Here is a 21,305-nt window from a genome sequence, read left to right as displayed (position 1 = left end):
AAACGATTGCGAACCCTCCTGAATGTGGACCTCATGAAGCATTCACAACAATGCAAGATTACCAGAGTGAAACACCCAACCAATAACATTCATGCACGAACATGAGCTGCTCATCTCGTGAGTCATTGTTACGTTTCAGAGGCTGTAGAGAATACAAGCATCAAAATATGGGCACGGTTTGCGTCACTGAAATGACGCGATGCAAACACAAACGCGTCTAAGGGCATTCACGCTTGGAGTGTCACACCTTTCTTCACGTAAACTTTCATTAAGGCGGGACAATGTACCTGATCGAATTACAAGCGGATGCTCCTTTTTCTTCCGTAACTCGCATTTCGTACAAAGGTCGAGAGAAAAAAAAAAAGATCCTTTCTACTAAGAATGTGGAACACAATCTGCTGATGTCGGTGGACGTCTATATAAACATAAATAACGAAAATCAATTAACTTGACGTATTTAAATAGAAAAAAAAAATCGCCCATTCAGCTCACTTTTCGGTAATTCAAGTATTAAATTCATCAGAACGCTTTTTCCATTTGTCTTCATACACAAAGTGAAAAGGAAATCGCTCGTGAAGAGGGCGCAGGTGGTGAACAAAGTGGTTTCGACTAAGAGGAATGGCAATGCTTGTAGCAGCGCAAGAGACTAGTTACGTGTAATGTGTTTTAAATCCTGCGCGCGATCTCGTGTTATGAAACTGTCAGATAATAATGATGCGAACTGAGCAAACGGTTCACTTAAGACTCCAGGTACTGCCAATCTACTAAATCCTTCGATCATCTTAACGTGTTCTTCCAATCAGTGTTGGGATCCCTGAAGAGATGGGGGAAACAAGGTATGACCTTCATGGACTGACATTAACATGTAAACTGCTTTATTTGGTCGTCACAAACGTGTCCCTTTCCCCATTTACGCCCATGGGTGGTTTACAGACAGAACTGCCTCATGATTTCGCTCCAGAACAAAACTGCTCGCCCGATTTGTACATAATTTCCAGTGTTTTCAAAGAAAAGTGTCTTTAGCTTTTCCTTAAATAATTATGTACTTAAAAAAATTCTCCGTCATTCCGAACGTGTCGAGAATTCAGATGTGGGTCTTTATCGGAAGAATGTTGCACATTTCCGTCCGTAACGGAAATACCGCAAGTCCGGGCATATTGCAAACCAGCCTGGAGTTCTATGAATTATTCTCCGAAGCAATACAAAAATGATAAAGAGAAGCTTAACTATGGTACATTAAAAAAAAAAAAAAAAAAAAATTCCAGTTTTGAAATAAAGTGTAAGGGGGATGATACTTCGATATTCTGCGAGTGGAACTGTCAATACGTTTCGAAACAAATAAATATGCAATTATTCTATTGATTTCATGTACACTAAAATATTAATAATTCTTAAGGCATCTTTACCAATTCAAAAAATAATAATTTATTTCACAAATTTTGAACTAAATTTCTTCGAAGCGTTTCGAATGTGGGCTATCGTACTTGAACACGTAAATGTTTATGATAACAGTTACCTGCTTATGATGAACATTTACTAGTATGGGAATGAAACCGATAAAAATTAGGTTTCCAAGAATGTCATTGAAGAAAGGATACAATTAAAAAGCAGTTACTGTTTCGTCACTTCATCCCCGCCACCTCCATTTAAATGCAGGCCAAGGTGAAATCAAAGTAAGAGATCCTGTAAAGTGAACAGGAAAAAACTTAAAATTTCATGTGAGTGCATACAAATATGGGGAGAAAAGAATCCCCTCCCCCATTTAAAAATAAAACTTCAGTTTTACTTTAGCGTGAACTAATGGAAAATAATTAAAAAAACTATAAATAATTAGAAACAGAAGTTTAGAAATGATCCAAAACAATCACGAGTTGCATATTCTCATTCTTGTACAGTGACGTCATTATCACAACAATTAAACAAAGAACTGTGATATTATAGGCAGTGTCGTATGCATTATTTTGTGCCGTTTAAAGTAGTTTTACTACTAAAAAATGATAGCCGAATCCATTTTGGATTAATTTGCGAAGCAATATTATCTTGAACACCAAATTTAAATGAAATCCATCTACTGAAGAGTTGTTATATATACGCACGGGCAGACTAACCAATAGAAGGTGCTACATATTTCGCTATAAAAAATAACGTTTAAAAGTTCATAAATCGCTACAATATAAACAAGATTTCTTTAAAAAAAAAAAACTCTCCTCTTAGGATTATCGTAAATGGTATTTATAATCCTAATTTCATTTTCCGGGTGATATGAAATGCGATCAATCGACCTACATATGTAAAAACTTGTTTCTGAAAGAATGAAATAAAAATGGACTTCCATATCAAAGGTTATCAAAAAGACAATTTAAGTAAGTGCTCTTATCGGAAGCCTTCTGGGAGCGAATAAGGACGCGTACAACGAAATCTACTTTATAGTGAGAGCATTACAAGGAACCTACTCGGATGATTTCATTGTGCTACCGCGCAAATCCGATAATACGCATGCGCACCATATACCCAAGGATCCCCTTAGTCTCTGCAGACATCGGGGGACTATCAGCGACCCGTAATGACTAGAATGAAAACCATCTTTTTTTCACGAAAAAAAAAAAAAAAAGTATAGACTTCGATTCCATTTTGGTCCAACCACATAATCTGTACTGCTTTAAGTTCTTTCCCAAACGCGTACCAAAATCTATTTTCAGGTGTTTAAGAACGGGATCGGTGATATCCTCGGAGGGAAAATTAGTCTCGAAGCAGTCATGTGAGTGCAACGCACACCATTTTTCTTTAATGTCAAGGAAGAAAATATGATTTCGGAGAGAAAAAGGCCATAACCAGATGGCAATAAAAACTCCGAAGGACGACTAAGGTTATTTAAGACGTAAAAAGAAATAAAAATTTCCACCCTCAGGCTCCCGAAAGGTCTATTTCCTCATCGTGGGACTCGTCTACGGTCGTACGTTTATTAAATTTTGATCTTCTTGCTTTGGTTGGCGTTCACTGAACTCTCAAAAGGTAAAATCAAATATCCGAAACTTCGATTATTAAGAAATTAGGAATACGCACCGAATGTATTTGAAAATTAAACTTTCTTGAACTTATTGTTTAGTTTAAGGTTCCCTATCCTCCCCCCCCCCCAAAAAAAAGAGCAAATTATACTTTATTCTCCCTTTCTTTCACAGATTTCTTATTCTATAAGAGCATCTTCGATGCATCCGGAACAAAACTCAGTTCTTGGTGTTGATAAATAAAAAGGCAAACTATGCTTCAAGCTAAAATAAAGGCAAACTATACTTCAGTATGAGGACAAAATCGTTTTAGTCTAAAAATAGCAATTCTACTCTATCTTCAAGTTTAATTTTCAGAGTTGAGCTAAGTATTTATTACTTCCTCTACACAAACTTTTAGGTTTAAAATAACCTATTTTCCCGTCAGATTTTAAACTTCAAAGTCATTAAAAAAAACTTTACTAACCTACACTCAAATTCGCAATGTGGCTCCATCTACTAACGGAGAAGCAAAGTATAGATTTCAAAATCAAGTACAGGTAACCCTCGTATAACGCGGTACTTATACAATGCGGTTTCGACATAACGCGATCTACAATTTGTGGTATCGCTTGTTCAACGCGGTTTCGATATAATGCGGTCTACAATTTCTAGTAACCCTTTATTTTTATTTTATTATTTTTTCATATTTTTCACCACGGGACTTAAAAATCAAATTTTATCTTCGTTAAATTTGTTTCTGCCCGTATCGCGCAAGTAGTTAAGTATCGAATTTAGTTTCATTGTATCACTGAATAAGTGATACAATAAAACTGCAAAAGCCTTACTGTACAGAGGGCTTTTGCAGTCTGTGTCATTCTCAACAAATAGTGCAATTAGAGACAGATGGAATAAATCACATGTCCTCCTCTAACAGAAACTACGCTGTATAGACTTACGGTTTTGCTTATGTTGCACTGAAACACAGTATCTAACTAAAAAGTATTGTCCAATTTTTCAATTATGAAATAATTGTTTTATTGCATTTGAAATTCTCGATGTCATTATGACAGATCACAAAGGCTAACTTAAAATAAAATTCTACCAAGAATTGAATGTGTGAGTTCGCCTGCCACCTCAAACGCAAACAAGAAGCCATAAAATTCAACCAAGGGTTGAAACGTTTGTGCGAGTTGAGCCAGTCAGTAATGAGAAGTTCCATCGGAACGAGAAATGACACCCTGTTGTGAATGTGTTAAAACTAATAGTGAATGTTGTTATGACAGTTTCAGATGTTATGGAATTCGATTGAACAGAATTAGCATTTCAACTCGACACTTGTCGGTTGCTTTTGTCTGTGTCGCGCGATCTTTTGTTAATACCGCACCAGTCATATGCTCGTCTTTATGGCTGCTGTCTTGTGTAAAACAATTCAGCTTTTACGTATTGTAACAATTAAAAAAAAAAAAAACTTGAATAATTTATAAGCGTATAAAAAGGATATCACCGGTAAATCGTTGACGTGACAGCAAAATTCTCAGACGTGCCACCTCTGGCACAAGTGCCATAGGTTCGCCATCTAGGGTTTACCGTATAAAGTGTTTATTGTTAAAAATTGTCTTCGTTTTCTGCCAGGAAAGCGCATTTAAAATCATAAGTGTGTGTTATTCTCAAGCAGAGCAGTTGATTTTCTGGTGAGTTACATACATATGTAATGCTTTTTTTTATGTAAGTTTATTCTTTTTTTTTTTTATGTAAGTTTATTTTTTATTGTAATGGCCACTAAAACTGCAACGAGAGGGGAAAAAAAACAATATTGAAGAGGAAATTCATTTCTCTCGAAGAAAGAAATTAAAATCTTGGATCGCTTGAAAATTGGAGAAAAACCAGGAGTTGTCGCAAGGACTCTGAATTTAAATGAATCAACAATTCGAACAATCAAACAAAATGAACATAAAATCCGATATAAAGTGTTATTGCTGGGTCAACGGTAAGTGCAAAGCGCGTTGCTCGTGTACGCGATATTCTAATAGGAAAAAATGGAGAAATCTAATGATTTGGATAGAGGATTGCACTCAAAAGAAAATTCCTTTGGACGGACGCCTTATTAAGCAAAAAGCTCTCAAAGTTTATAAACATTTAAAAAGAACTTGATCAAGATTTTTCGGAAGAAATCTGTCAAGCATGGATTTTCTGCCAGTAAGGGTTGGTTCGAAAACTTCAAAAAGCGGTTTTCTTTGTATAATCTTAAAATCCAGGGAGAATCAGCAGATGTTGAAGCTGCCCGGAAATACCCAGCAGAACTTTTAAAAATCATTTAAAGAAGGTAGTTACAGTGCAGACCAGGTGTTCAATGCGGATGAATCTGGGTTATATTCGGGAAAAAAAAAAAAGCCAAAACGCACCTATATTTCGAAAAATGAAAGATCAGCTCCTGGATTCAAAGTTTCCAAAGATAGAATTACTCTGTTTTGTAGTAATGCATCAAGTCATTACATGACAAAACTAAAGTTTATTAACCTATCTGCAAATCCTCGTGCGATGAAAGGGATCGACAAGTCCATCTTGCCTGTTTATTGGCGGGCCAACAAAAAGGCATGGGTTACAGCTAGCATGTTTGAAAATTTGTTTTTCAAGTGTTTTGTACCCGATGTAGAAAGTTACACAAAGAAAAAGAATATGGACTTCGAAATTCTACTAATTTTAGATAACACACCAGGTCGCCCAACAAATTTAAGCCATCCGAATATTAAAATAACTTTTTTGCGGCCTAATAACTACTTCACTTATTCAACCAAAGAATAATATCAACATTTAAGTCATTCAATTCGGTGAACATTTCAATTAATTTTAGAAAAAAAATGAAATCTAGTCCAAACATGACACTGCCTCAAGCGTGGAAAGAGTTTTCAATATTGAATTGTGTAAAAATTATTTCTCTGTCCATTAAGGAATTACAACCCTCTACGTTGAATGCTTGTTGGAAAAAAATATGGCCTGAAGCCGTTCTGGAACAAATTTCGTACCTCCAGTGGATGCCGAGCTACGTCGTATAATAAACGTCGCACACATTTTTGGTGGAGGGCTTCTGCGATATGGTTGAAAACGAAATTAGTGAATTAATTGATGGAGAAACAGATTTAAATGAGGAGGAACTGGCACAATTAATAGATGGCGTCGAACTAAATGGCGGGGAAAGTTCTGCCGAAGATTCCGATTGTGATGAATCCGTTAAAGAATTCAGTTTAAAGAAATTAGCAGAAGAATTGGACTTGGCAAGAAACTTAGGAAGTTATTTTACGGATAATGATCCCTCAATGGAGCGCTCGGGAAAATTCACGAGACAATTGGATATTTGTTTAGCGCCATATTATGAACTTAATAAAAAAAAATGCAACATAGTGGAAAGCAGTCTTATTACTGACTTCTTGATGAATAAACCAGCCGAAGTATGCAATGAGAATTATACAAATGATGTCCAAGAGATTTCAAGTGGTGACGACCTTCACCACTTAAAGAACATCTACGAAATGTTATTTCTGAAGACAGTGATGAAAATTAAAATATGCGCCGCTTTATTTTATTGTGTCATAGTTTGTTTTCTTAACTTACATGAATTAAATAAAAATATTATTTTTGTTGGATATGTCGTTGTCGTTTATATAATTTATAAAAAAAAAAAAAAAAAAAAAAACGATTTCGGAACCCTACTTTTTCTTTGTGATCTATGTCTCGTATAACGCGGCATTTCTATAGAACCTAACATCCGCGTTATACGAAGGTTACCTGTAGTTATAAGTATCGAATTTAGTTTTATTGCATCACTGAATAAGGTACTGTACAGAGGCTTTTGCAGTCTGTCATTCTCAACAAATAGTGCAATTAGAGACAGATGGAATTAAAACGGCGCTAAATAATAAATCACATGTCCTCCTCTAACAGAAACTACGCTGTATAGACTTAAGCAAAACCATATGTTGCACTGAAACGCGGTATCTAACTAAAAACTCTTGTCCAATTTTTCAATTATGAAATAAGTGTTTGTTTTATTGCATTTGAAATTCTCGATGTCATTATGACAGATCACAAAGGCTAACTTAAAATAAAATTCTACCAAGAATTGAATGTGTGAGTTCGCCTGCCACCTCAAACGCAAACAAGAAGCCATAAAATTCAACCAAGGGTTGAAACGTTTGTGTGAGTTGAGCCAGTCAGTAATGAGAAGTTCCATCGGAACGAGAAATGACACCCTGTTGTGAATGTGTTAAAACTAATAGTGAATGTTTTTAATGACAATTTATGGAATTCGATTGAAGAGAATTAGCATTTCAACTGAACACTTGTCTGTTGTTCGTCTTTGGATCGGCGATCTTTTGTTAATACCGCACCAGTCATATGCTCGTCTTTATGGCTGCTCTCTTGTGTAAAACAAAATTCAGCTTGTACGTACTATAACAATTAAAAAAAAACTTGAATAAATTTATAAGCGTATAAAAGGATATCACCGGTAAATCGTTGACGTGACAGCAAAATTCTCAGACGTGCCACAGGTTCGCCATCTAGGATTTACCGTATAAAGTGGTTATTGTTAAAAATTGTCTTCGTTTTCTGCCAGGAAAGAGCATTTAAAATCATAAATGTGTGTTATTCTCAAGCAGAGCTACATGCATATGAGAATTATACAAATGATATCCAAGAGATTAAGTGGTGACGACCTCCGGCCACTTAAAAAACATCTACGAAATGTTATTTCTGAAGACAGTGATGACAATTAAGATGCGCTTTATTTTATTGTGTCTAAAACATTTATGCATTATGTGCAATGAAATGTACAATTTGTAATTTTTTATACTATGTATTTGTCTCAGTTTATGTTTTCTTAACTTACATGAATTAAATAAAAATATTGTTTTTATTGGATATGTCATTGTTTATATAATTAAAAAAAAACGATTTCGGAACCTAACCTTACTTTTTCTGTGTGATCTAAGTCTCGTATAACGCGATTTATACAACGCCGCATTTCTATGGAACCTAACATCCGCGTTATACGAGGATTACCTGTACTAGTGGTCTTGTTACTTATGGGACGATTCGATCGTCCAGGTAAGTGAAAGCCCATTCAGAGACAGATCTTTTATTCAAATAAGCTGTCTGAGGGCAGGAGACGGAATTACAATTTTCAAAAAATAGTACAAGTATTACCGTTTATTAAAAAAAAAAAAAAAAAAAAAAAAAAAAAAAAAAAAAAAAAAAAAAAAAAACATTTCTTCAACTCCGCACACGAAAGGTTTTGAACTTGTAGTACATTAAGTGCAGTGGCAGGAAAAAAGGACGTTTTGCATTATTTTATTTTTTAAGATTCATTTTAACCTGGTCCGGAAACCCCATTCAACAGAACTCCACATGGAACTTAATCGTGCACTTCAGACCTCAAATAAACGGTGTAGTGGGCGATGAAATTCAGCAGCACCCTAAAGATGAATGGAAGGTACCCACATGCGCCGATATTTCCGGATGAAAATTGTACTGAGATTAAAATCCGGCTTGTAGGTCTCAATTTTTCTATTACTGAAAAACGGCGCTGCAAAACCATTCAATATAGAACACCTTGTAGTGTAAGTCCAAAAATATGCTTTGAGGGGAAAAAATGTAATTAGCACTTACAGAGCAAATGTGGGGTTGTCCATTATACCCATACTTATCCAACATGCTTTGGACATTAAGTGTGAGAATTTGAAATCAACTCCTTGCAGATGTTAAACTTTCGCAAGTGATGAGTCTGAATGCAAATACTCGGCAGAAACATGAGAGGAAATTGACACTTTCCAAAAACGGAGGTTAATGTAAGGAGGGTGAAGGCTTGATCTCCCCTAAACCTGAAAGCAATACAAAAACAATTTCAGGTTTCGTTTTCAACTATTTAACCGAACTTGGTTTTTAAATTTAGAATAAATATTGAAAAACTATTTCAATTTCTCAGTTACACCTGCAGTATTTCAATGCCCCTTCAATTTATCAATCGCTCCTCCTAAATTCGCCTCTGCCCGACAGAACACAAGTAGGTTTTTACTAACTTTCGTTTTTTTTTTTTTTTTTTTTTTTTTTTTTTTTTTTTTTTTTAATGCGGGGAGTTAACAACGCAGGACAAGAAAATATTACAAGATGTTTTCTCGATGTACCCTCTGCATTCAACGGTGCTTAATATATTTCTTGTTTGCTTCAGGGTATCCGAACACGATGTCCACTAGAGGAAGTACAATGCAGTATTGCAGATTTGTTGCTGCTACACATCGATTTTATAAAGTATGCACACTTAACAAGCAAGATGAAATTCAAGGTTGAAAAATTTCCGTAATTTATATGAATTGAAATTATTTTTGAGGAAATGAAATTCGATGTAACCAATTTTCCTCTGGAACATGCATCATCGATTCAAAGTTATATTTTATAAATAGGAGAGAAAAAAATGTATTCAAAGAAAAAAAACAGTCAACAGAAAAGCGGTTTCGTATACCGCTTAAAATGTCCTCTCAATCACAGAACAGCGCGTGCAAGATAAACTGAAACAGTGTTGTTCCTAACATTTGGTCCGAATGAATTTCAATTGTTCTAACTGGATGGTGCTGATGGCTGGAAATGCGTCATCTCTGAATGTACAAAACGAAGCGACACATCCGTAGGAAGTTTTGACAGAGCAATGCTTTATTTCCTGCTGCAAGTCCGGAGTTCATTACACGCGCGCCAACAACTTGCAGTTCACGATGTCAACATTTTTACACCCAGATGATTATTTTCTCGCATCTCCAGCCTGATTTTAAACGAAGCTGTAGAACCGAACGTGTTTGGAGTTCAAGAATAAACAAACACCTTTCGAACCGACTGTTTGCCTTTCCAATCGTTACAATAAATCACGCGCTCTTAAGAGAATCCTTTCGCGTAAATCTGAAGCTGATCATGAGCAAACATTCATTACCGACATTAAACACAATCAGCTGATTATGAGAACGCACGATGTACGGAGCCAAGCGACCGAGTTTCGTCGAATTAGCTTTGAAACGCATGGCGTGATGAAATCAGGGGTGCATTCTGGGATAGGACCGACTTTCATCCCCCCCTTTTTTTTTTATCTTCTAAAGAATCACAAGATTCCCCCCCCCCCAACTGTTGAATTTGCAGCGCAGACGTGGGGGGGGACTTCTCTTCGGGATTAGTGGCAACGTCCCTCCTCCCTCCCCTAAGAAAAATTCCTGGGTGCGACGTCTTACAAGAGTATTTCCTGTAAACGCCTACCTGCTGCTGGGAGTTTGGCATTTACAATCCCCGTTCTTCTCACCCTCCCCCCGATCAGCAACCCCGCCACTTCCCTTCACACTTCGGTGATTACTGAAGGATTTTTTTTTTTTTCAGCCTGACAGCAGATAAATCCGACGTTCAAAGAGGAAAAAAAAGCTTAGTTAGATATTCCCATCTATGCTTAAGATCGCCAACTATTTGATTCGAGTAGTTAATTTGAAGAAATTGGAATCTTAATTTTCAAGATAGCTGCCATTGCGATCTGATCATAATTTGTTATAAAGCAAAAGCGTGTGATTTAGCGATGGACTAATGGGGTTAGGTGTCTGCAGCTACTGGTGTGGTAAAAATCAATAATCACGTGCGATCGCGGTGTTAGTTTGGTGCACGGATCTCTGAAGGTGAACAAGCAGGCCAATTTCTGTGATTATCAAGATGGAGAAGCTAATAAAGTTGAGGTAATGGTAATTATCCAATACATGATGATGGCATAGAGAATTTTTAAATGCCCTTCAGGGTAAGAAACAATCTCAGCAAGTTTAACAGATTAGAATCACTTATGTAAACAAGTTCTCAATGAAATAATATATTATTTCATTGACAATCATACAAATAATGACCCGCAAATACAGTATTAGTTATTCTAGTACACTAAAAATATTTCAGCAGGTGACCTAAGTATGGGTGGTAACAGCATGAATCTGAATTACCCATTTCCTATTATGAACTACTCGTAAAAGCAAACAATGGTAAAAAAAAAAAAAAAATTTAAGCCAGTAATGCATGGAGAAAAATCTCAAGTACCAGGAAGTCAAAAAATCACCCACAGCACTGCGGTCCTGCATCAACTAGTGCAGGACCGCACTGCTGCGATCGCTTACTGATAACAGCTGTAATCCAACAAATCCGATACAAAAGATTATCGCACTTCCCCTCCCTCATCAAAAACACCCGATTTGTGCTTAGCGATATTCTTTTCCTTTACGTGTCTTATAACAAAACCGTAAACCAACATATTCAGTACTAATTACGTACTGATAATCAACTTCAAAACACCGAAAACCATATTCAGTGATTAAAATACTCGAACTCATTAAAATTAAAAAATCGCAGCAACATCGGCAAAACGTTGTCAAAAAGTTCAAATGGCGTGTGGCAATTTTTATGTATCCGACTAACGTTTTTCTCTGCTTTCTCGGGCATTGTCGAAAATTACATTTTTTATTTTTTTCCCCTCCTTTAGAGTACAGAAGAGAAAACGCAATTCCTACTAACTTACACAAACGATTATCCATCGAAAATGAAACCATAAGAAGCCAAATCAAATTATGGCAAACTAATCTACAGGTGTTACGCAAATACAAGACTAATAATTTCTTTTTGGTCTTTCTCATATTTAGAAATAAATTGCCTACTCATTCTACCTGATATGCATATAAGGTCGGCGTTCTTTCAACCCAACAGTGTTTCAACCCACGCTCTGAATAAGTCGCACGCCCCTGTTTCGCGGAAACGCCTCATATTTTAATGATGTTCCTAATATTTCAAGGGGAAAAATATGAATGAATATTCAAAGCTTGTGTTCTACGAAAAGAACTTTCCACTTAATCTCCAGAGCTGACTGAAATCTTGTCTTGCATACACATGGGATAGATGTAGAACCGCTATTGATAACTCCTACAATATAACATGAAAATTGAATTTCATGTTAACTGACTTCGATGCGTGCCCACTTAGTCAGCTGTTGTTAATCTTTTATAAAGAAAAGAAATCTCAAAAGATTAAAATATTTACCAAAAAGTGAAAACATTTGCTAATTTAAGATCAAAAAGATAAGTATTGAAGAGGCGATGGATGCAGTAACGTATTGAAGTTACCCTTATCCTAAGACACATTCAGAAGCACGTGTAGTATTCTCGTTGATGAACCTTATCGGTAAATATGAATCTGCCACAACTCGGTCTAATTTGTATAATCATTAAAATTTCATATTAAGCTTAGCTATTGGAGAAACACCAAATATTGCGAACTTGCATAAAGCAAGGCAAGAAAAAATATCACTACTAAAGTACATTAAGTTTGAGAAAATTATGCATTAGGTTTACGCCCCCTCCATCCTCTCCCCAAAATATAAAAACTAAATTTCATCCAACGTATTTCTTTTACATACTGTGATACAGTTGGATAGGGAGGAGCATCCTCATCACTGGAGTCTTTCTGTATCCGCCCAACAAATAACTGCAGCTGAAGATAGACACCATTAGGTGTAGAAAGTTAAACCTATTTGGGTGGGGGGGGGGATTGGCGCTTCGTGCTAAGAAAGTAGTACAAGATATTTGTGGAAAATAAAATCTGGAGGTAAAGGCCCAGTTACACTCTGCCTTATCCACCAGGTTGGATATGTATAATGCCTTGCAATATTACATTTCCGAAGGGGAGTGGGGGGGGCGCTCTGCACTACAGGATACTGAAGCAATTTCATATGAAGTCAATTGACAATACAAGAACTTAGTTGAAGATCTGTCAAATATAATTTAACGAGTTTTCACCATATTTATACCAATCAAAGCGGGAACTTGGTATTAATCAGGTGAAGTGATCATAACTAAAATTCATCTTTAAGTCGGCATTTCTCAACTATTTTTTTCCTCGTATAATAAACCGTACGGTTGACAAGTTGTTTAGACGAATCCTATTTAATACAGTTAGATTCGCCTATTTGCAACATTCATATAATTTCTTTGCTTAGAAGCAAGCATAAAAATGAGAAATAAGTATGACTCATTACGCCAAGGAATCCGATTGCATCCCACACACGCAGTGATGTCAAACTCACTGCCGCACTTTTCACAGAAAATAAATTGCACACCATTTTGTGGATGGAATTCTTAAGTCTGAAACTTTTCGTATTTACACGCCTCTGATGTGTTTGTAGAGAACACTAAACTAATGTTTAACTGTTATATTACTTTCCAACATAAGGCTTAATTAGCCACATTATTTTTCAAACTAGGTTTAACTACATAAACAAAGTTTGAGACTTATAATTAAGCAAGTGGTAAATGAACCTAAGAGAGAAGTTGCGCTAATGAATCGTCATCCATCCGAAAATTAGCTAGATTAAAGCTACATCATTTGGAGGTAATTAAATCTGATGAATCCAGTGAAAATTTACTTAAAAACCTTGCCATATTAAATATAATTACCAATCAGGTTTTTTCTTTTATTTCCGGTTAATTATGGCTTTACTGAGCTGTATTCACGGTAAATATTCAAGTTACTCAGGATTAGAAAAAGTTCTTGTTAAAACCAATGTCAGCGATGTTAGTGTAGAATGAAAATTAATTTGCTCACCGAGAACGTGAAGGGGGAAAAGAATCAAGATTGAAAGGCTAATATCGTAATTTTTATTTCGTGTTGGATCAAATCAGATGTCCAAAAACTATGACACGAACCCGTGTGTTATTCACAAACCTCATTAGTAGAATTGTACAAATTGTTTATACCCACGCGATCAAAATTTGATTTCTAAAAACGTGGCTAAATTTCGTAACAATGAAATTGTAACAATCAGAAGATACTTTTTAAACAAAAAGGCATTTCCTCAGATAGCAAACGAACAGTCGAACGTCCTGATTGTCAAAGTTTTTGCATTGGCAAATTTCATGAATAGATAATAAATGAAATTCATCAGGAACAGCTAAAAACAATAAAATGAACAAATGTTACAATATTAATATTTTGGCAACCTACGAGACTTTAATTTGGAATAAAATTAATAGCCCGCAACACTATCTTCCGAGTTGTCCAAGATGGAGAAAATGAAGTCGCCCGCTCTTAGTATACAGCTTCTCGCAAATCAACCTGTTGTTCATTTTAGTGAACTTAAAGCGATTTAACTAAGTTTATAGCTTTATAGTTATTCGTTCTTCAAACTCCAACGTAATTAAAGAAGCATTAAAAGTAATTACAATTTGCCAAATCTTCCATGGCGTACAGTTGGCCATATTCTCACATCCTACGAATAACCGGTGCTTGCCCATCTGTGTTCTTCCTTATATGCCATTCATCAAGCGCTTCAATTATCTCAGATAGTTCCCCGTACGCATATTGGCGCTTGCCCTTTGTATGTGCAAGCACGCGAGCGAGAAAGGCATTCTTTAATTAGGGGCGTATATCATTTCCTAGAAAAGAGTTGCCGTTGGTTTAAATACACGTCTCTCTCTCTCTCGGAAGCTCAATTACAGGAAATCCTTTCCCTGTTTGCTGAAGAGCACATCGGGAAGGAAAGGCTTTAGCTTTAACCGAATGCTACCGACAAAAGACGCTGCAAGTCAACCAATAAGAATTTCCTAAGATTTAACGAAGATAACTACTGTTGAATCATCCGAGTTGGAAACATGCCATGTGATACGTGTAGCGTAACCCCTATCGGATGCGACTAAAATCATTTTCCTTTTTTCGTTTGCCAATATTTCTCAAGAAACTAATCCTCGATTGAAACCATCCCATTAACTTTGTTTACTCTGTAAGCAGATTAACTGATCGTGCAAAATAAATTTTCCATTCACTTTTTTAATTTTACTGTCATGGAGATGGAAATATTTATATTTAAAATGTTGCCCACTAATTGTAAAAAAAAAAAAAATGTTAATGGAAAATGTATTTTGTACGATGAGTAAATCTGCTCCTATTACCGACTTTTCCAAATTTAAATTTAGAATTTTATTATCCCCCAAGATAACGTGATGGCAATCATTCTAGATTTTGAAGCAGATATCGAGACATACGTTTCGAGAATGAAAGAGATTATGAAAAATGAATCTTGCAGATTTGTTTTCTTTTTTTTTTTTATAATCACGTTCTGGTTTTCTATCGACGTAATATGTATAATAAGCTAATGTGAAAAACGGCCGAGTTGTTTTGAATAACTACAGCAATGAGGACAGTATTGTGTATTATATACGCATTGCTCTCCTGGACATTTACCTGTTTTGCAGGATGTAAAGGCCAAGTTTCCAGGATGGGAAAGCCCGGCTACTTCGACGAAAAATAGCATTTAATTACCGGCAATTGTAAAACTAAAATCCAGTAATGGATTTACTGTATAAAGATCCCAAGTATCTGTAAAATACCAAACATTACTCTAAACGTCAAAAATCGGTTGGATGGGAGAGGGGGGGGCGGAGTGATTCGTTAAATTTGCAATCTTTAAGAAACTGCCCAATTTCGTTTCCATAATTAGCTGTCGAAATTAATCAGATTCTGTTAAGATGATCCCAAAAAAAAAAAGTTCTTTCGGGTTTTACCTTCCATTACGGAGACAAAAGAGCAACCGTCAGCCGACATCACAGCATGAATAAGGAAACTTGTTTGGCAGCCTCCAGGCGACAACTTCATCACTAAGCTACACTCACCGAGGGAGCGGAAATGACAACGGGAAAATTATTCGGGTTTTCTCAGCAACTGAATAAGATGTTTTGTTTTTAACATAATTCGTTGTTAATTATGTAATGAATTGTTTCAGAACTGGTTCTAATAAAAACATGATAAATGCGTCATTGTATAATACTGAATAGTAGAAATAAGGAATATTATAAATCCATCCTTATTTAACATACAGCTGTTGGTTTTCTGATGAGAACCAACAGTCCGAAACAGCTGTCAAGGTAGTGAAACCTAATACCACTAATAAAAGGCGAATATATGGGCTGAGTTCATGTCTTAGCAGTGCAAACAAAAGGCAACTGATGCCGAGAGAATATTCTCGAAAGCTGTCTGGTTTATTTTCGGAACTTTGAGTTTCTATATATTCGGCTATAGAATAAGGATGGATTAATAATATCCCCTATTTTTATAATTTAGGTCGAAATAAAGCCTTTTAACTCTTCATTAAGTATAATGCTGTCTGGAAAAATCATTTCTCAATATTCTATTCGTATTATTCAGAAGTGAATAAACAGATATTTGCACAGTTGATGGTACACTCATTCCTGGATAGACACGGCGCTAGACAAGTCAACCAATCGACGCAATTCATAATATTAAACGAAATTAGACGATTCAATAGAGCATCCAGGCTTCATTTCTCTTGGGCTTAAGTGATAAAAGAAACATTTGCTTTGATTGCTTATATAAACTATTTGATTTACTGTACTAAGCACCACTTAAAAATTATCGGCACCTTTTCTCTTCGCTGTTTATGGATCATGCGAAGTGACGTTGGGTAACTATCCTGTATGAGGATTTAGGGCAAAAATGTCATACATCGCAATGGCGACTGAATGAGGATGTAGATTTTACGCCCACCCCTGCAACAACTATTTTCCTCAAAATTGCGATCTATTTCAATATCTTTAGTATATTATACTTTAAAGATAATATACTAAAAGATATTGAAACAGAGCATTATAATTGCTAAAGGTTGTATGCAATTTTGAGGCTAATTTAACAATTTGTTAATTGCTAACAAAGTGAAGATAAAGTAATCGGTGAACTATCAACTGAATGTTTCTTTAATTACGCAATAAAAAATTTAAAAACTGAAGATCCAGAAAGATTAAGTGAATTACTGTTCAAGTTTGAAAAAAGCTTGAAAATGAGAACATTTTCATCTAAAATATATTTCTTCTGCTCCTCTCAGAAGACGTTACGCAATTTACAGACGAGCTCTTTTACAAGATCGATTACAGCAATATTATCCTTACTCTTGTCGCGCTTCTATTTCCTTTGAATCATCTATTTAAGTGTTTTGCACTTAAATCCGGTTGTTTGTAAGCGTAGTCAAACCTTGAAACATTCTGCGATTCTTACTCCACATATCGAGTTCTCAATTTCAGTTTACATAAGTAAACAGTGACAAAAGTCTGATGACATTGGAGTCCTAAGATAAAATTAAATTTGAAGGAAAACCGTTGAGAGGAAGACGGTAATGACGAACTTTTCATGTAGTACTATAATCCTCAACATAGCATTTTATTAAACTAATACTGTACTTGCAGAGTTCCATCTTGACGCGCTAATACTCCGTTAAACTACAGAAAGACAGCATTATGAATTACAGTACTACTGAACATCTTACAAAACAAAAATACGCGTGTAGTATTATAGCGGAGGTCAGCAACATACGAACAAAGGACTGTGATTAATGAAAATGGCTGTTCAATTCCGTCAGACTTGAGATAAATGAACTTTATCATCCCATTCCTAACAAGAGTTAAGAGGCGTAAAACACTAAGTGATGACTTAACTAGAAGTTCACTTCCACTGACATGCAGCGTCACACAAAACACGGCCGTAATAGTTGCCCAATTAGAGTACACGACCTTGGTGGGACGCTTGTCAGCCTTCCAGACGACATGGTGAGAGCGACTAAACCGAAATGCGGGCAATAAAACCAGGCTGGGTTTTATGGCAGACGGAAGGAGGCAAAGCTTATAACCCGAGTGTCGTGAACTTTTTTTCTTTTTACTTTCCTAAACTAAAGTACCTCCCAGTAAGCAGCAATAAGCTAGGCACGAGAAGTTTTGCACGTAAAATCCTGATTGACTACGAGTGCAAGGATCAAAAAGGAAAAAACAAGTTAAGTGTATTTGGATGAAGAGCGATCAAGAAATTCAGTGGCCTCTTTAAAAGAGGCCACTGAAGGAGTGAAAGGACGTCACTCTTTACGTGTAATTAGCCTCGAAATCAAGGTCTCGATGGTCCGTGCAGGATTGTTACAGACCAATAGGGTTTAGGCTGGGGCCCCCTTTGATATTAGGGGATTAAAATTAGATGCTTTTTGACACAAAATTGTTACAATTAAAAGCATACGCGTATAGAAACATCGTAAGATAATTCAAAAAATTTAAAATATTTACCTTTTTATTTATTTATTAGTATATTTATACAAATGTAAGCAAACCAGATATGTTGACGATATATACATGAAATTTTACAGACAAAACAAGATACTTGTTGCCTCCGGATAACTTTTTTCGCAATGTTGAACGCAGACTTCGGAAGACTTTTTCAGTGGCGGCTCGAAATCGTGAGGTGCTGCAACTTTCGAAATATACATACACACACAGTAAGTACAGTGTATACTTGTTTGGATAAAATATCAAAATTATGGTAAAATTAAAAAAAAAAAATAAACATGAAAAAATATTGTTTATCATTGATAAAATTATATACAGTTTAGTATAATCCAAAATTACTTAAAAATAAAATCTATTATCATAAACCCAATAATGTTCTAAAATAAAAACTATAACAAATGTTATGTCTTTAATTGTAGTGTCCAAATATTTAAAGAGACGGAGTAAACACGATAAGCACTACGAACACTCGACTACTGACGCGAACTGCATATAAACAACAGTGGAACTACGCGACGGATAGTGCCCATTACGCTAATAGCTCGCATCTCACTATGACGTGCTTATGCTTGAGCAGGTAGCAACATGACACTGTGGTAAACACAGTGCTGCTAGCGTCCTTCGCCCTCCTAAGTGCTACAAGATGGATTTTTATACAAAATAAGAGAATTGTATAGGATTGTTGATAAAATTAAATAAGCAAATATAAATAAATTTATATATCGAGAAAAATTGGGGGTGCTGCAGTTCCGCAGTGCCTATGCACGAGTCGCCCCTACTTTGTTATTTCTGGATGTTAAAATGAAGTCCACCCAGGTGATAAAATATGTAGCTTTTAAGTCCAAACTGTACGGTGGATACACCATGATCTATCCAACCAAAACTTGAAATTTCATGGACAGTTTGCCAACCAGTATACCATTATCATGTTATTCTCATGATTTAGGATCGGGCCTTTATCGCAAGGCTTCAGTTTCACAATACAACAGTCCAAACATCTGTGTTGCTTAGCTGAGCTTCCAGTAGTTTTTATTTTGTCAACATTTCTGACATCCATACCGCACATATTAAATCGTTTTGGTGAATTTCCCAAGGGTCTTTTCTTTCTCTAATTTGAATAGAAACTCGATAACAATCTGTTGCTCCATGCGGACAATAACTGAATTACCCTTGTTAAAAACCTTCATGAGAAATTTAAGGCTGTTTTATTGACAAAAGTTGCGATGTAAAGCAACTTTGTGAGTTAACCTACCTTGTAGGTTACTAAATCATTTAATGATCCATAAATAAAAATGATTTTATAATTTATGCACAATAGCAAAAGATTAAATATTCATTAACTTCGTATATTTAATTTACAGCGGAATTAAACTATATTGAGCACAAGCCGAAACGGAATGATTCGCTTAAGTCCATGAACACGCGTCTGAAGAAAAGTTTGGACTTGCCTGAAATTTCAAGAGTGCATCATTGAACATCAAGGCAAGATTCTTGCATTCTCCCCCCTTCACACGAGAATCGCCTTCTCATATCCATGAACTCGTGTTCAATTTTCTATCATCGTGACTAATCTTCTCATCATGAAAGCACGTGCTAACTGGAATATTTCGTGCGCCGATGAACTGCATCCCTAAAATAGTTCTTATTGATTCTGTTTTGTTTGCTTCATACAGAAATCGTCGTAAAAGGGCAGAGGTGAGGGGGAAAATAATTTATATCAAGAATACATAGGGAAGTCTACGACTGTACAATTCTTTTATAAATCTAATGATCGAATTTTCCATAAAGATCGCAAGTAATTGGGAAATCCACTCTCTACAAACATTCATAGCTGGTAGCACTGTGCATAGAGCTACTACAAAATCTTGTATTTGCATAGGAAAAAAGCCTTCCAGTAGAGAGAAAAATACTATGAATAAACGAGCCGATCTCTTGTAGTCAATTTATGGCGTCATTTGAAAAGGAACCCTAGATAATTTCCATCAGAAATATAGCTACGCTGTGCGGATGGCGTATTCATCATTTACACAAAACGTATTCAACGAAAGAACTGAAGAATTCAGCCTACCCGAACAGCGTTCACCCAACAATAATTTCACTAACTTGAAAACTTAACTGTCATTTCTTGACACACTCGTTATTCAATGTCTACCCCACACTGAAAGATAGCGACATGCAACTTGCCACCATCCCACCCAAAAGAGGAATAATTAAAACGCTAAAAGAAAGCATTCATCTCTAAGAAGAGGAGTCAAGAACTTAAAACCTCAGCTACTCCCAATTTAAAAATGGGTATACAAGCACAAGAAGCAATATCTTGCAGCCTACCCTCTCCCAAGGTGACGGCATATAAGAATACAAAAAGATGCCGTAACTCTTATATCAGACAATTTCTAAAATATTGCGAAAGTAAAATTCCCTGTGTGAAATCAAGATTGACATTCTCCTAAAGTACTATCTTAAAGAAAAAAAGGGGGTATACGACCCACTGTTTGTGCAGCATGTCTGGAAAGATTCACATGTCAGAACATTAAAGAAGCGAAAACGACAACAAATCCGGTGTAGTCTAATCATACCACCAACGAAGGTCATGTACTATACCAAAACATAATTGCTTTGTCAGAAAATCCAAAGAAGCTTCAAAAGTTACCGCGCACACCTACTCATTGCAATAAAAAAAAAAAAAAAGGATCATCTTACATGTCTGGTCATTGTTCATCAAGTCTCGCGCAAGTAGGGTTACGATGCATGTTTTGTTCAATGTGACAGTTCCTGCTGAGCATATACCATCAAGACTATTTTGAGTGCTGCTTTAACTACGAAATCTTAAACTGATTAAAAATCATTTTCAGGATGGAACGCTAAAATGGATCATTTAAGAAAGGAAACAAGGGAATGAATGCGAGAGCTTCGTTGAAAAAAATTTGCATATGACAGCTAACCGTTAGCGTAGCTTCAATACTTTTTAAAAAAATCCCTTCTTCCGGGTGACACTTCCTAACCTCACCTCGAAGCTGAAAGATCAGCGATTATGTGATCGCTAACAATATTCTGTATTTTTTTCTTCTTCCCCTACCGCACGATGAAAATGAACACATTCTTCACCCAAGACAGTTCACGCAAGAAAAGAAAGGGGGAGGAGTTGAGCCTCCATCCAGATACG

General features: G+C 35.9%; 1 protein-coding gene across 2 annotated transcripts in view; it reads right to left on the bottom strand.

The window, feature by feature from the left end:
• Positions 1-21,305, bottom strand: part of LOC150108639 (serine/threonine-protein kinase PLK2-like) — a 321,698-nt gene that overhangs the window by 233,362 nt on the left and 67,031 nt on the right. The window lies entirely within an intron of this gene.

The sequence above is a fragment of the Typopeltis vanoorti genome, chromosome 3 (assembly GCF_054136105.1).
Source record: "Typopeltis vanoorti isolate ZY-2024b chromosome 3, IOZ_Tvanoo_1.0, whole genome shotgun sequence".
NCBI classification, from domain to species: domain Eukaryota; kingdom Metazoa; phylum Arthropoda; class Arachnida; order Uropygi; family Thelyphonidae; genus Typopeltis; species Typopeltis vanoorti.
The sequence above is the reverse complement of the archived record's forward strand: the minus strand, read 5'-3'. Positions and strand labels throughout refer to the sequence as shown.